Below are 13,988 nucleotides of genomic sequence, written 5' to 3'. Positions count from 1 at the left end.
TATTGAGGTTACCCCTCATGCTACCCTGAATTCATCACGAGGAGTTATTGTTGAGAGGGATTTGAAGAACGTCCCCGAGTCAGAGATTCTCCCTGGTCTCCCCACTTAAGGAGTTTCTGCAGTGAGGCGCATCTCCACTCGCAAAGATGGAGTTACACTGCCGACAGATATCCTTGTTTTGACATTTACATCACCACGTGCACCTGCCACCATCAAGACAGGTTATCTAATTTGCAGGGTACGACCGTACATTCCAAACCCTCTCCGATGTTTCCAATGTCAGAGGTTCAGCCACTCAAAGACATCATGTCGTGGTTCCCTGACATGTGCTCGTTGTGGTGGCAAGGACAACGATGCCTATGAGTATGACATGGACCCACATTGTGTCAACTGCAATAGTCCCCACCCTTCCTACTTTCGTTCTTGCCCAAAATTGTTGGAGGAAAAAGAAGTGCAGCATTTGAAAACGACTCATAACATTAGTTATCCTGAGGCTCGGAAATTGCTGTCTGCCACTCCATCTCGGACATATGCTGCTGCACTTCGTTCCACAACTACAGTGGTAGTGCAGACAGGTCTCTCTGTACCTCCAAGAAAGTCATTTTCAAAACAAATGAAAAGCCTTTTGACCTCCATGGTTAAAAAAGGTTGATGAATCAACTTCTACACCCATCTCTGTTCCTCCCATACATTCCAACAAACCTCAAAATCCACATCCTTCGGTTTCAAATACAGGCATTTCTTCTGATACATCTTTTTCTCCCACCCCACGATGCAAAACAATCATTCGTTCGCATCCTCAGTCACTGGAATCCCCTTCCAACAACAAAGACCTGCCCAATCGACCCAGGGCAGGATCCATGGAGATCGACAGACCTTCCTTGAATAAGGACAGTGAAGAAAAAAGGCGTGGTCATAAACAGAAGGGTTCTCCACCCAATTTGCCTACACGTCATTAAAAATGGCCACCTTGATACAATGGAACTATCAAGGTTTATGTTCTAATCTGGATGACATCAAAACACTGATTGCTTCCTACCATCCTGTATACCTTTCCTTTCTGAAACCTGCTGATTCAGTCACCTTTCAGCAGTTTTCTTCGTACAGAAATGACAAGCTGTGTGATGGACAAATGCATGGAGGGGTGGCACTGTTGGTTGAACAGCGTGTGCCCATCCTGTCTTTGCCACTCAATACACACTTGGAGGCCATAGTCATCCGTGTTTCCTTGGGTCATACTATCACTGTTTGTTCTCTCTACCTGTCCCCTGGAGAGACATATGATCAATCAGACCTTGATGCTCTCGTTGAACAGTTGCTGTCTCCCTTTCTAATCCTGAGGGACTTTAATGGACATCATTTCCTCTGGGGAAGTGCTGTTATTGATAGGAGGGGTCGCTCTGTAGAGCGTATGCTCTCTGATCACAATCTTTCTCTTTTCAACACTGGTTTTTCCACTTATTTTCACACACCTAGTCAGTCCTTTACCACTATTGATCTCTCGGTTTGCTCCCCTTCATTATTTTCCCATTTTTCATGGAGGGTTGACAATAATCCACTAGGCAGTGATCATTTTCCTATACTTTTGAGAGAGACTGGCCGTGGTCGATGCCACCCTACCCGCGTGCCCCGGTGGAAGCTGGATCAGGCAGACTGGTCCACTTTCACAGCTCTCACAGAACTTGGTACTGCCATCGTGAATCAGCCATCAATAGACGACTGTGTGGCAATGGTAACTGACTGTATTATACAAGCAGCTGCTCAGTGTATTCCTAAAACCTCGACACGTTTTCCACGATATCCTCGTCCGTGGTGGAATCTTGCTTGCCACTTGGCACGGAAAGCTCAAAAACGGGCCTGGGATACTTTCTGTAGATATCCCACACTTTTGAACCGCATCGCTTCTACCACCAGTTCCAAGGTCATATGGGACAGTGTTAGAAAGTTCAGTGGGCACTACAATTCTGTCCCCTCTCGATCTTACTCTCTGGTGGCCAAGAGGTAGCTGATATCCGGAGCATCACCGATACTCTAGGTGAAAGCTTTTGCCAGGTATCTAGCACTTCTGCTTGTTCCTCCACCTTCTTGGCCCTCGAGACTCGGGCAGAGTGTTCACCTCTTTCATTTCGACCTGACTGTCTCTTTTTCTATAATTGTCCCTTTACACTGGTGGAACTGAAAATGGCCCTTCATCGGTCTGGCAGTACATCTGTTGGACCTGACGATGTACACTACGACATGCTGCTTTATCTCTCTCCTGCTTCTCTTGATATTCTTCTAATTGTTTTAACCGGATCTGGCAGGAGAATGTTTTTCCTGATACCTGGCGCCAGGCTATTATCTTACCTTTCTCTAAACCTGGGTTAGATCCCAAGATTCTTTGAAACTACCGTCCAATTGCTTTGACCTGCTGTCTCTGTAAGACCTTAAAGAGGATGGTTAATGCTCGTCTTGTTTGGTTCCTCAAATCAAACAACCTCCTCTCACCCACCCAGTGTGGGTTCTGACGACAGCACTCCACCATGGACCACCTTATTCGACTTGAAACATCAATCAGAGAAGCCTTTCTCAAATGCCAACATCTTGTATCAATATTATTTGACATTGAGAAGGCTTATGACACAACATGGAGGTAAGGCATTTTGCGAAACCTCCATATATATGGGTTACGTGGTCATTTACCCATGTTTATTTAAAAAAAATTTTAATGGACAGGAGATCATCATGTGGGTTCGACACTTTCCCGTTCTTTTGTACAGGAACTTGGGGTCCCTCAGGGCTGTGTTGTGAGTGTCACACTTTTCAGTATAAAGATAAATGCCATCACTGAACAACTCCCTCTCACTGTTGCAAACGGGCTTAATGTCGACGACTTTCACATCTCGTGTCAGTCGTCAAACATGAGATATATTGAGCGGCAACTACAAACTGCCCTCAGTTGTGTACTGAAGTGGACTATAGAGAACGGCTTTAATTTTTCTCTCTCTAAAACCATTTGCATGCACTTTTGCTGCCAACAGGGTATTCACCCTGATCCTCAACTCCGTATTGGTGAAGTTTCACTGCCAGTGGTCCCTGAGACCAAGTTCTTGAGGCTTATCTTTGACCGTAAGCTGACCTTTATACCACACTTAAAGGAGCTACGGGTCAAATGTACAAGAGCACTGAACATCCTCCGTGTCCTCTCTACCGCCAGTTGGGGAGCAGATCGATGTTCTTTGTTAAAGATATATCGTGCTCTTATTCGTTCAAAACTCGACTATGAATCAATGGTCTATGGCTCTACCAGACCCTCGGCCTTAAAGATGCTGGACCCCATTCATCATCAAGGACTTCGACTCTGCACTGGGGCTTTCCACATCTCCCCAGTTCAAAGCTTATAGGTAGAATCTCATGTACCTTCTTTGCACTATCGTCGTTTGCAACTGTCTTTACTATATTCTTCGAAACTTTGTTCCCTACCAAAGCATCTCACCTAGGGATGTGTTTTCCTTCCTCAGTGGGCTTTACTTTCTCAGAACAGATGATCTGCCATTGCTCCTTTTGACCTTCGCATCCAGGCGCAATTGGATGAATTGGGTCTGTCCTTGGATAACATTGCAGAATCCACTGGTCAGCCCATCCCCCCATGGCTTATTACAGCCCCCAAATGTGACCTTTCTTTAAATCATCTGAAAAAGGCAGATACTCCCGATTGGAAGTACCGTCTTTTATTTACTGAACATCTTTCGAACAATCATTCCATTCCAATTTATATGGATGGTTCCAAATCAGGTAATTCTGTGGGCTCTGCCATGGTTTGTTGCAGTTCAGTGGTTGTGCACAGAATCTCCTCTACAGCTTCTGTGTTCACTGCTGAACTGTATGCCATATCCCTTGCCCTGGATCATATTGAAGCTGAGCAGTACTCCAACTGCACTATTTATACTGACTCGCTTAGTTCTCTACTGGCCTTGGAATCACTTCACGTTGGCTCACAGCCTGTTCTCGCTGATATTCAAAACCGACTGGCCCATTTCTCATTAACATCTACTTCTATCCAGTTTTTCTGGATACCAGGCCACGTTGGTATTCACGGGAATGAGCTTGCAGACACAGCAGCTAAATCTATCTGCTCTGGCACTATCACCACTGTGCCTATTCCGTTCATGGACTATGGTCCTGTATTCAAGGCTCGGCTCCATGCCAGCTGGCAGTCCACTTGGAGTGAGCAACGCAACAACAATCTTTTTCAAATAAAACCCTATATTGGGCTTTGGCCGTCTAGCTTCCGTAAGGTTCGAAAGGAGGAAGTTGTTCTAACTAGACTACGCATTGGTCACAGTTTTTTAACTCATCATTTTCTTTTATCTGGAACTGATGCACCAGTGTGTAGTTTGTGTAACACTCAAATCACTGTAAGCCACGTTTTACTTTCTTGCCATCGTTACGACTCTCAATGACGGCACTATTTTAAACATGTTCTGTCCCAGGGTTTGTCTGTAACATTGGACAGTGTTATTGGTGATTGTGACACTGTCCACCTTGATAAAGTTTTTTAGTTTTTTAATGGCCATTAATCTTTTTAATCTCATTTAAGTGTTGGATATTTGTTAATTATACCTTTTTAATTGTGGTTCCCTTTTCAGAGTCTCAATCTCTCTAGTTCAATTTGAAATTGGAAAATGGCCAGAACATTAAATAACTTGACACCAGGACTGGAAAGGCCAACTTCAGGTGACTAACGCTGCTGTTTGAACTATCCGTTTGAACTACGCTTTAGACGTCCTGGCGAGTTGTTATTACAATTTTGCTGCATGTCTTTTAACACTTTTATTACTTTACCTTTTGGTACTGGCCATAATGACACATAACCTGGAACCAGGACTGGAAAGACCAACTTCAGGTGACTGACGGTGGTTCTTGTACTTACCTGTTAGTCTTCCTGGTGGGTTATGATCATTACCATTTTGCTAGAGAAAGTCCTTTACAACTTCTCTTACTCTGCTTTCTCTCTTAACATTGTAGACTAGGTGTCAACATTGATTTTTTGCTTTTTCTATTTTTCAATGATGTTTTGTTTTACCTTCATTTCCTTTTATGTATTTTACTACATTTAATTTATTTTTACCTTTTTTACTGGACGTTTGGTGCAGATAGCCTAGCTGCTTTGTGTTATAAAACACTAAACCAATTAATCAATCTTTCTTAAACGTTAATGATTCACTGTTAACTATGGCCCAACTGCTTACAGAAAATATTTTAAGAGTAAGATTTTTGAACCAATTTTCACTGTTTGAACAGGTAACTTTATTCAAGTGGAACACCAGCTGGCTCAGCAGTTAGTTTGAAGACTTATAATGCTAAAAATCAAGTTTTGATACTCACAGTAAGCATAGTACAGACAGTTCATTGTGTATTTTTGTACCTAACAAGGCACCAATATACTTCAGAAGTAGTAATGGTGAGAACAGCCTTTGAAACTTGAATTTGTTATTAGTCTGTGACATGTAGGATTATCATATATTTTTTAACTGTTTTAGTTACACATAAATATTTAAGTTATCTTGATTATTTAGTTTTCTTGTAATATTAGCAAAATGTGTTCCAGACAGTTATGAAGGTTATCTTATTCTAGTTATTTTGTTTCTTTAATATGTCTTGTAGGTAATTTTTTTACTACCTGAGAGGATATTGCATTCATGTTGAAAGGATTAATACAATAATATTTTATGCTGGTCAGGTTAATGTTGAATGAATAAAGAAACTGAGATCAACCTTTGATTTCAATCATGCTTTTGTTTAGCCAGTTATGCTATGAGGTTAACAAGGGAAGACTTACTTGAAGGCTGTTGAGTTTAACTCTACAGAAAGCAAATTTGACAAATAAATTTGTGGTGTTAAATGTACTTCAGTAAAATCAAACTGGCATTAGCATTATGCCTGTGCATGTACAAACACTTTGTTCCTTGTTTATCTGTGATAATAAATATTTTGTTTAACATTAAAGAAACTCTGCCAAATTATATACTACAGAATACTTCCCTTATTTCTTAATTAAATATTTTATTTGTAGAATTTCTTATTTGATACATTTTTGGAAATTGTTTTTTTATCAAAGTTCCACAAGTAGATATGAGAAAGAAATTTTGGTGCTATACCATTAGAACTTATTTCAGTTTTTGCAACAGTACCATGAGTACTAGCCCTTCTATGAACTCTAAAGCTTGCAAAGTTTTAAGAAATGCTTCTTAACAGTGGCATTTTCTGGATATATAAATACACAAGAGTGAGAAGAAAAGTTTACTAATGAAAAGAAATAGTTGTACAAATGAGACAATGAGTTCAGAAGTCCTCTCCTAGACATAAACTTTTACTGATGTTCCAAAGATCTTTTATATCTAATGGATGATTTATTTCAGTTAGAGTTGTCTCCCTAACAGGTGAGGCAAAGGACACCTACAGATAAAGACTATAATCCATGGGGCAAGGTACTTTTCAAGATTGATAGTTTCTCTGTTACTTTGATGGTCACTTGTGACCAGAGACTGACTATCCTTACTGAGTGGCTTTCATTTATAACTGAGGTCATCAGTAGGATAATGAGATACACAGGGTTCAATGGATGTGGCCAAGCAGTTCACACTAGCAATGTTCAAGGGGACAGCAAGAAGGGACATGGATCAGTTTCTGAAACGTTTTAAGGCAGATGACTGCCTGGAATGGAAGGACTGATTAATAGGTTATGCAACATCTAGTCTTGAGTTTATATGATCCGGCCATTGACACTGATCAAAATTTAAATAAAGAGCAGCAAGTCAAATAGAAAATTGTCATTTATTAGCTGCCTTACCAATTTGACCTAGTAGAGAATCAAGAAGTTCATCAGGCCAAATTTAATGCTTAGAAATAGATTGTCACTGGTCAAGTATGTGGATGATCTAAATCATTTGCAAATAAAGGCATATCTAGCAATAGCTTGTACAGTTTGTGAGGAATGTCCTAATTGATGAATTCATTGAGGAATTTCCCAATGAGCTTATGCATAAGACTTCACTTTCCCAGTAGTTGTACTGATTATGGCATGCTCTTAAGTGATAGTTACCTCAAACTGATCATTGGAGAGGAATAAGTGGCAGCTTAGTGGCATTTCCACTGATGGATGGTACCACTTGGATACTATTAGGTGTGGTGGGTGATATGCAAGTGGAAAGTTAAAAGTCATGCATATCCACTGTATGTAAATTTAAGGTAGCCACCTCATCTTCAAAGGATGAATAGAACCATACAGCTACTACAGTGGGAGATATATCACGGAATATTTGCAGCAGCAAGGTCTGCTCATATGGTATGTTCCATCACAAGAGTACCTCCAATCATGAAGTTCATCCATGGGATATATACTGCATCCTGGACATCATTTAGGATTGGAAAAGTGAAGCATCTACTTCACCCACGAATATGTGGGAAACTGGTGAAGGAACCGCTCTTACATTGCAGCACAGCAACCAACAACAACAACACTTTGTCAAGTAACAAAGTATGTTAGGGCCACAATCAACAATTATTACATTTTGTGGCAAATGCTCTAATAAACTTACAGACCCTGAGTTAAAAGTTAGCTATGAGTTTGGAGTAGCACAATGGACAATTTCATTCAAAAGGTTTTTTGGTAAGCCCAACTTCATAAGGATTGGTCAATGAGAGCACTGTGGCAAGAGGTTAAGTTTCTGGTTGACAAGATAATGGCAAAAACCTTAATGGATATCATAATCTTTCAAATCCTTGGAGTAAGAACACTATGACTGAGAGTGAATACAGACTTCATTTTAACAAATAGCAGTAGAATAAGAGAAATGAATTTCTGCTTTGGTATAAGAATGAAAGTTACATACCTTTGACCTAAGATTTAGGACTGGAATCTTCAGGTGGACATACTGTATAGATTAACAGCCATTTTTTCCTGTGCAGTGAATGAGCTGACGTTTCATGGAGAAGTCATCCAGTGCCACCTAAATTAAGCCAGGAAGAGCAGTGAAATGCATGGGTTTATGTAGTAATGGGAATAATAGTAATTCCTGATAAAATCTAGGTTAAAATGTACTTTTAGTGAGGATATCAGCCAAGATGTACAACTTATTTTCAGATTGTTCAAGTAAGAGAAGTTTGAGTTTTTTTAGTAGAGTTGCAGAGGTGGAAAGGGAGAAATGAAAATTACTTGAAGTGGAAGTGGTGGGACTTAATGAAGAACTTAAAGCTTCTACACACAAAGGGTACAGTCGACAAACAGGATTTTAAGGGAGCTAGGAAAGGAAACAGGGCTAAAAGCTTGTAAAATAATGCATTTAGGAGCAAAGATGGGCTTGGGTTTAGGTTAAGTAACCAGTTTCAAGCACTTGCTAGAGTTGAGGGGGAGCAGGTAACAGAAACAGATGCGATCACAATGGATGATAGTGATGTAAAGGATATGGAAATTATAGTTGTAGGTGACTGTCCAGTTTAACATGTAGATGAGTAGTTTGTGAAATAAATAGGAACAAAAGAGTATGGTTATGTTATCCAGGAGTAGGGGTATAGAATATAATTGATAGAACCAGAGAGATAGTTAAGCAATGCAGTTTTTGTGGTACATGTTGGAGTTGATGATATAGAAAAGAATGACCAGGGGAGCTTATTGATATGTACAAAATATTGATAAAGACATTTAAGGAAAGGCATCGTAGCTTGATTTTATCTGAAATATTGCCAAGAATAAATTGAGGGGATGAGACACTAAGTAGGTTACTAGGACTGAATGCCAGGTTTACTTCAGTATGTAAGAATGAGTAAATAGATAGTTGGATTTCTGGGGTAATTTTAAGGGAAAGTTAGCCTTTTTTGGAATAGATAGCTTACACATAAATTTAAGCTGAGGCTAGCATGTTAGCAAGAGCTATTAACTCAACTGTAGTGATGAATTTAAATTAGGGCTAGAGAAAGGTGACGTCTATGGTATCAGAAAAATAATTAACAGGAAAACATACACAACAGGCATAAATTATGAACATAATTTAAAATTATGATTAACTGTCACTGGTTTAAATTTTAGATGTACAGATTTTTAATCTCAATTTTAACAATACTGAGAGATTATAGGAATATAACTAAACAATTAAAACTGAAGAAAAGACTTTTCAAGATCTTCTGTAAATGTAATTCTACAAAAATGCATATTCTAACTGAGGAAAAAGTTAGGACACCCCCACATTTATTCCCACTTAAAATGGCTCAACTCACACACAGGTATATCAAGCCAGGTGCACATGATTAGTAGATCGTTACTCAGCATTTTGAATGAGGCTTGCCCTATTTAAACCTCAGACATTTAGTTTGGTGTGCTCCTGACTGTTGAAGTGAGAGTGAGCACCATGGTGAGAGCAAAAGAGCTGTCTGAGGCCTTCAGAAAGACAATTGTAGTAGCTTATGACTCTCATAAGGGATTTAAAAAGATTCCAAAAGATTTTGAAATCAGTGATTCCACTGTCCAAAAAATAGTCAACAAGTGGAGAGCTTTCAAAACAACTGCCAACATGCCCAGGTCTGGTCATCCAAGCAAGTTCACCCCGAGAGCAGACCACAAGATGCTAAAGAGGTCTCCAAAAACCCTAACATTTCATCACAGGACCTACAGCAGACTCTGGGTACTGAAAGGTGTGCAAAGAGGAAATCTTTGCTCTCTAAGAGAAACATCAAGGCCAGACTGAAGTTTGCCAGAGAGAATGTAGACAATGACCAGGACGTCTGGAATAATGTTCTTTGGACAGATGAGTCCAAAATTGAATTATTTGGACACCAGAACAGAGGACATGTTTGGCATAAACCAAATACAGCATTCCAGGAAAAGAACCTCATACCAACTGTGAAGCATGGAGGTGGAAGTGTCATGGTTTGGGGCTGCTTTGCTGTAGCAGGACCTGGACAGCTCACAATCATAGAATCCACCATGAATTCTACTGTGTATCAGAGTGTGCTTGAGAATCATGTGAAACCATCTGTAAGAAAATTAAAGCTGAAGCAGAACTGGACCCTGCAACACGACAATGACCCAAAACATACCAGTAAATCCACCAAGGACTGGCTGAAAACTAAGAAATGGAAAGTCCTGGAATGGCCGAGTCAAAGCCCAGATCTTAATCCCATTGAGATGCTGTGGGGTGACTTGAAATGGGCTGTGCATGCAAGAAACCCCTCAAACATTTCACAACTGACAGAATTCTGCAATGAAGAGTGGGTCAAACTTTCTTCAGACTGATGTCAGAGACTGGTAGATGGCTACAAGAAGCATCTCACTGCAGTTATTTCAGCTAAAGGGGGGAACACTAGCTATTAGGGGGTAGGGTGTCCTAACTTTTCCTCAGTTAGAATATGCATTTTTGTAGAATTACATTTACAGAAGATCTTGAAAAGTCTTTTCTTCAGTTTTAATTGTTTAGTTTTAGTCTATAATCTCTCAGTATTGTTGAAATTGAGATTAAATATCTATATATCCAAAAATACACAAATACACAGGCTTTCATAGGGTGTCCTAACTTTTTCACATGACTGTAGCTTTGCATGAAATTCAAAAAATAAACAAACTATCAGATCAGAATGTGGAAGTTATTGAAAAACTGTATAATAATATCAGAATGGTAGCTCAAAAAGATGTTAACATGGGAGGTTTTAATTTCAGGCATTTTGATTGAGAAAATTTCAAGTCTTACAGTAAGGGGGATAGGTTTTTGGAAATTGTTCAAGAAATTTTATACACCAACTGGTGATGGAAGCTACAATAGAAGAAGCTATATTAGATTTAATATTAGCATCCAATGAGGATAGGATAGGCAGAGTTTTGGTTGATGAGAATTTAAGCACAAGTGATCATTGCACTATTAGGCTTGGGATTATACTACATTTAGAATTGAATAATAATAATACCTTGATTTCAAATTTCAGAAATGCCCATTTTGATGGAATGAGACATGAGCTGCTTCTGTACATTGGACAAAAGAGTTTGGAGGAGATCTTGAACAGATGTGAGAAGTATTCATGGAACTTTTGATATGCATACAGGACATACATATTCCTTATTCCCTACAGAAAGGAAAAGGGTGACAGAATGGAACAAGCCACTATGGTTTAGTAAAGGTTTAAGAGCTGATTTTTAAGGATAAACACAATAAATTCAAGAAATTTAAATTTACTAAAAATAATAAGGACTTTGAGGACTATAGAATATTAAGAAAGCTGATTAAAGAGGAAGTTAAAAGGGCAAAAACTGTATATGAAAGGAGGTTTATTAAGAGTTACATCAACCAATAAGGAATTATTTAGATATATTATGGTTAAGCGAAATTTCAGGATGGAGATTTGGTCTCTAAAAAATGATAGTGGAAAGCTGATCTCAGAAGAATACGAGATAGTAAGTTTATTGAATTATATGTTCTCTTCAATTTTTACAAAGGAAGCTGCAAGTAATATGCCTCCATCACATAAAAGATGGGGAAAATATTCATGTAAAAATATCATTTTAAGGCAAAAGTTGAGAAACTGAAAAATTATTGTTCCCTGTCCCAATATTTAAAGAAGTTGATAAACATTATCCAAGCAATCAAGGCCAGATTAAGGGTTTTATTAGTGCTGGGCTTTTCAACTTATAGACAGAACTTCTACATGCAATAAATTTATAATCATAGCTATAAAATGGGTTTTGATATCCATGGGGGGCAGAACACAGATAGCCCCTTGTGTAGGCTTGTGAAGCAATATATAGAATTGTTTGTTCGTTTGGAATTAAGCACAAAGTTGCATAAGTCATAGCTTGAGTTTCCCTAATTAGTGTGAGGTCCTGGACTTCAGCATGATAAGCACATGCCTTAATCTGGGGTTGCAGGCACTTATAAGCCAGTTAGTCTTACAAGAGTATTTGGAAAGGTTTTAAAGAGTGTGATCAAAGATGCACTGCAGAGTCATTTAAAGCAGTTCAATATGGTGTCAAAGAGCAGGCATGATTTCACTGAGAGAGAATCTTGTTTAATACATTTTCTGACATTCTCTGAAAAAGTTACTGCAAAGGGTTTGTGAAGAAAATACTGTGGATTTGGTTTATCTTGATTTTCAGAAAACATTTGAGAAGATGCTTCACAAAAGACTTGTTATAAAAATGAAAACTGTGGGTATGCAGGAAATATTATTAAAATGAATAGAAATTTGGCTGAAGAGTGAAAAGCCAAATGAATGGAATTAGATCTTACTTAACTACATTACTAATAATGTGCCTTGGGGCTCTTTGCTAGGCCTTCTGCTGTTTGTGTTTTATATGTATGGTATTTATTCTGGAATGACTAACAAAATATTGGAGTTTGTCAATGACATTAATGTTTTTGGGGTGGCTAATTGTATCAAAGATAGTACAGACTTACAAAGAGATTTAGATTATATGATGTTTTGGGTCAATACGTAACAGATGATGTTTAACTATCCATAATATAAGGTGATGTAGGATGAAGGAATGATAGCATGTTGGATAACCATATTGCAAGAATAAGATTATCAATGTTAATTGCCTAGACTTGAAACACAGAAACATGGATAAATTGCCTTGCTACCCTATCTGTTCATAGAATGTCCTAACCCTTAATACAATATGACAAAATAGCATAATCTGACCATAAATGAGATAATTCTCCCAATGGATCAATGGCAAACGTCAAGCTTCTTGTGCTTCAAGACAAGCAACTGAAGGACTCTGGTGTAGCATTTGTGCTCTTTGCTATTAAGAAAGGTCAAACCAGACTAGCGTTAGTACAGGAGTGTAATGTGAACAAGTATAACCCGTGGCTTGTAGGTATGAACAATTACAAATGCAACATGTGCTGTACCACTGCTCTTAATCCACAAGGCATGGTGCTTTAACAGTGTTGCAGTTAGAGTTCTTGAGAGCTGTACAGCAAGAAATACTCTGGACTTTGTGTGACACAAAGACTGAAGTGCAGCAAGGTATTAACCCACACTTGTTGTTACATTTGATGGTAGTGACTCTGACCAAGAATGAGTCAAGAGGTTCAGTACTGGTGTAATTGTTGTATAGTGCATACTGCTTAAAAACATAATTGGGCAAAACAGGGTAAACTCCAACAGTGAATTATTGATTCTCTCCTGCATAAAATTTCTTTGGTTCATTCCTATGGACCACAGGAGGTCATTGCTTCATACTCATCAAAAGTGTACCAAATTTTATACATTGGTCACTACCCTAGTACATGCCATTGTGGATGTGTTAGCCAGAAATGGGATGCACAAACAATATCACAGTTAGCAAGTTAACTTCCAGAGCCAACTGTTTACCAAGTTGTGTAGTGTTAGGTATGGTAAAGACTTAATTTGCTTTATTAATACCAGTTTGTTGGTTTATCAGATTAAGTAATAGAGATTACCAAGCTGGGAAGTTTGCTAGTAACAAAAGAACTGAATGTAATGAGCACATATTCCCTATATAATAATGGCATATAGAAAAACAGAACACATGTTGGGACATTAAGTATTATTACTTTCTGTAGACATTATTTATGTTTTTTCTGTGACTTCAAGATATGAAGAATGGAAAATATTATGGTCTATGCTTATGAGTTCACCAAACAATCTGGGGAGATAATGCAATGACAAAAGAAGTGCTATAATCATATGATGAAATAATGGGTGTTCTAATGTAGTAGTTAGATGTGGTTGTAGCATGTGACAGCTGCATAGAAGCAACTTGCATCTGGTTGGATTAGTCCCTACTTAATAACATAACATTTTGATTTCTATTGTATGAACCTCAGCAAACAGAAGGCATAAAAAGGTGTGGAACAATTAGATAATTTATATTCATACATCACATCACATTGCACTAGCTTGACAGGGGTCTATAGAGGAAACCAGTAAGAAGGAGGAGACCATTTTGATACATTTCATCCTTCCTGATGGTGAAAGAAGGCTTTAAATAGTTA

Source organism: Tachypleus tridentatus, chromosome 13, assembly GCF_004210375.1.
Source record: "Tachypleus tridentatus isolate NWPU-2018 chromosome 13, ASM421037v1, whole genome shotgun sequence".
Classification (NCBI taxonomy): domain Eukaryota; kingdom Metazoa; phylum Arthropoda; class Merostomata; order Xiphosura; family Limulidae; genus Tachypleus; species Tachypleus tridentatus.
The sequence above is the reverse complement of the archived record's forward strand: the minus strand, read 5'-3'. Positions refer to the sequence as shown.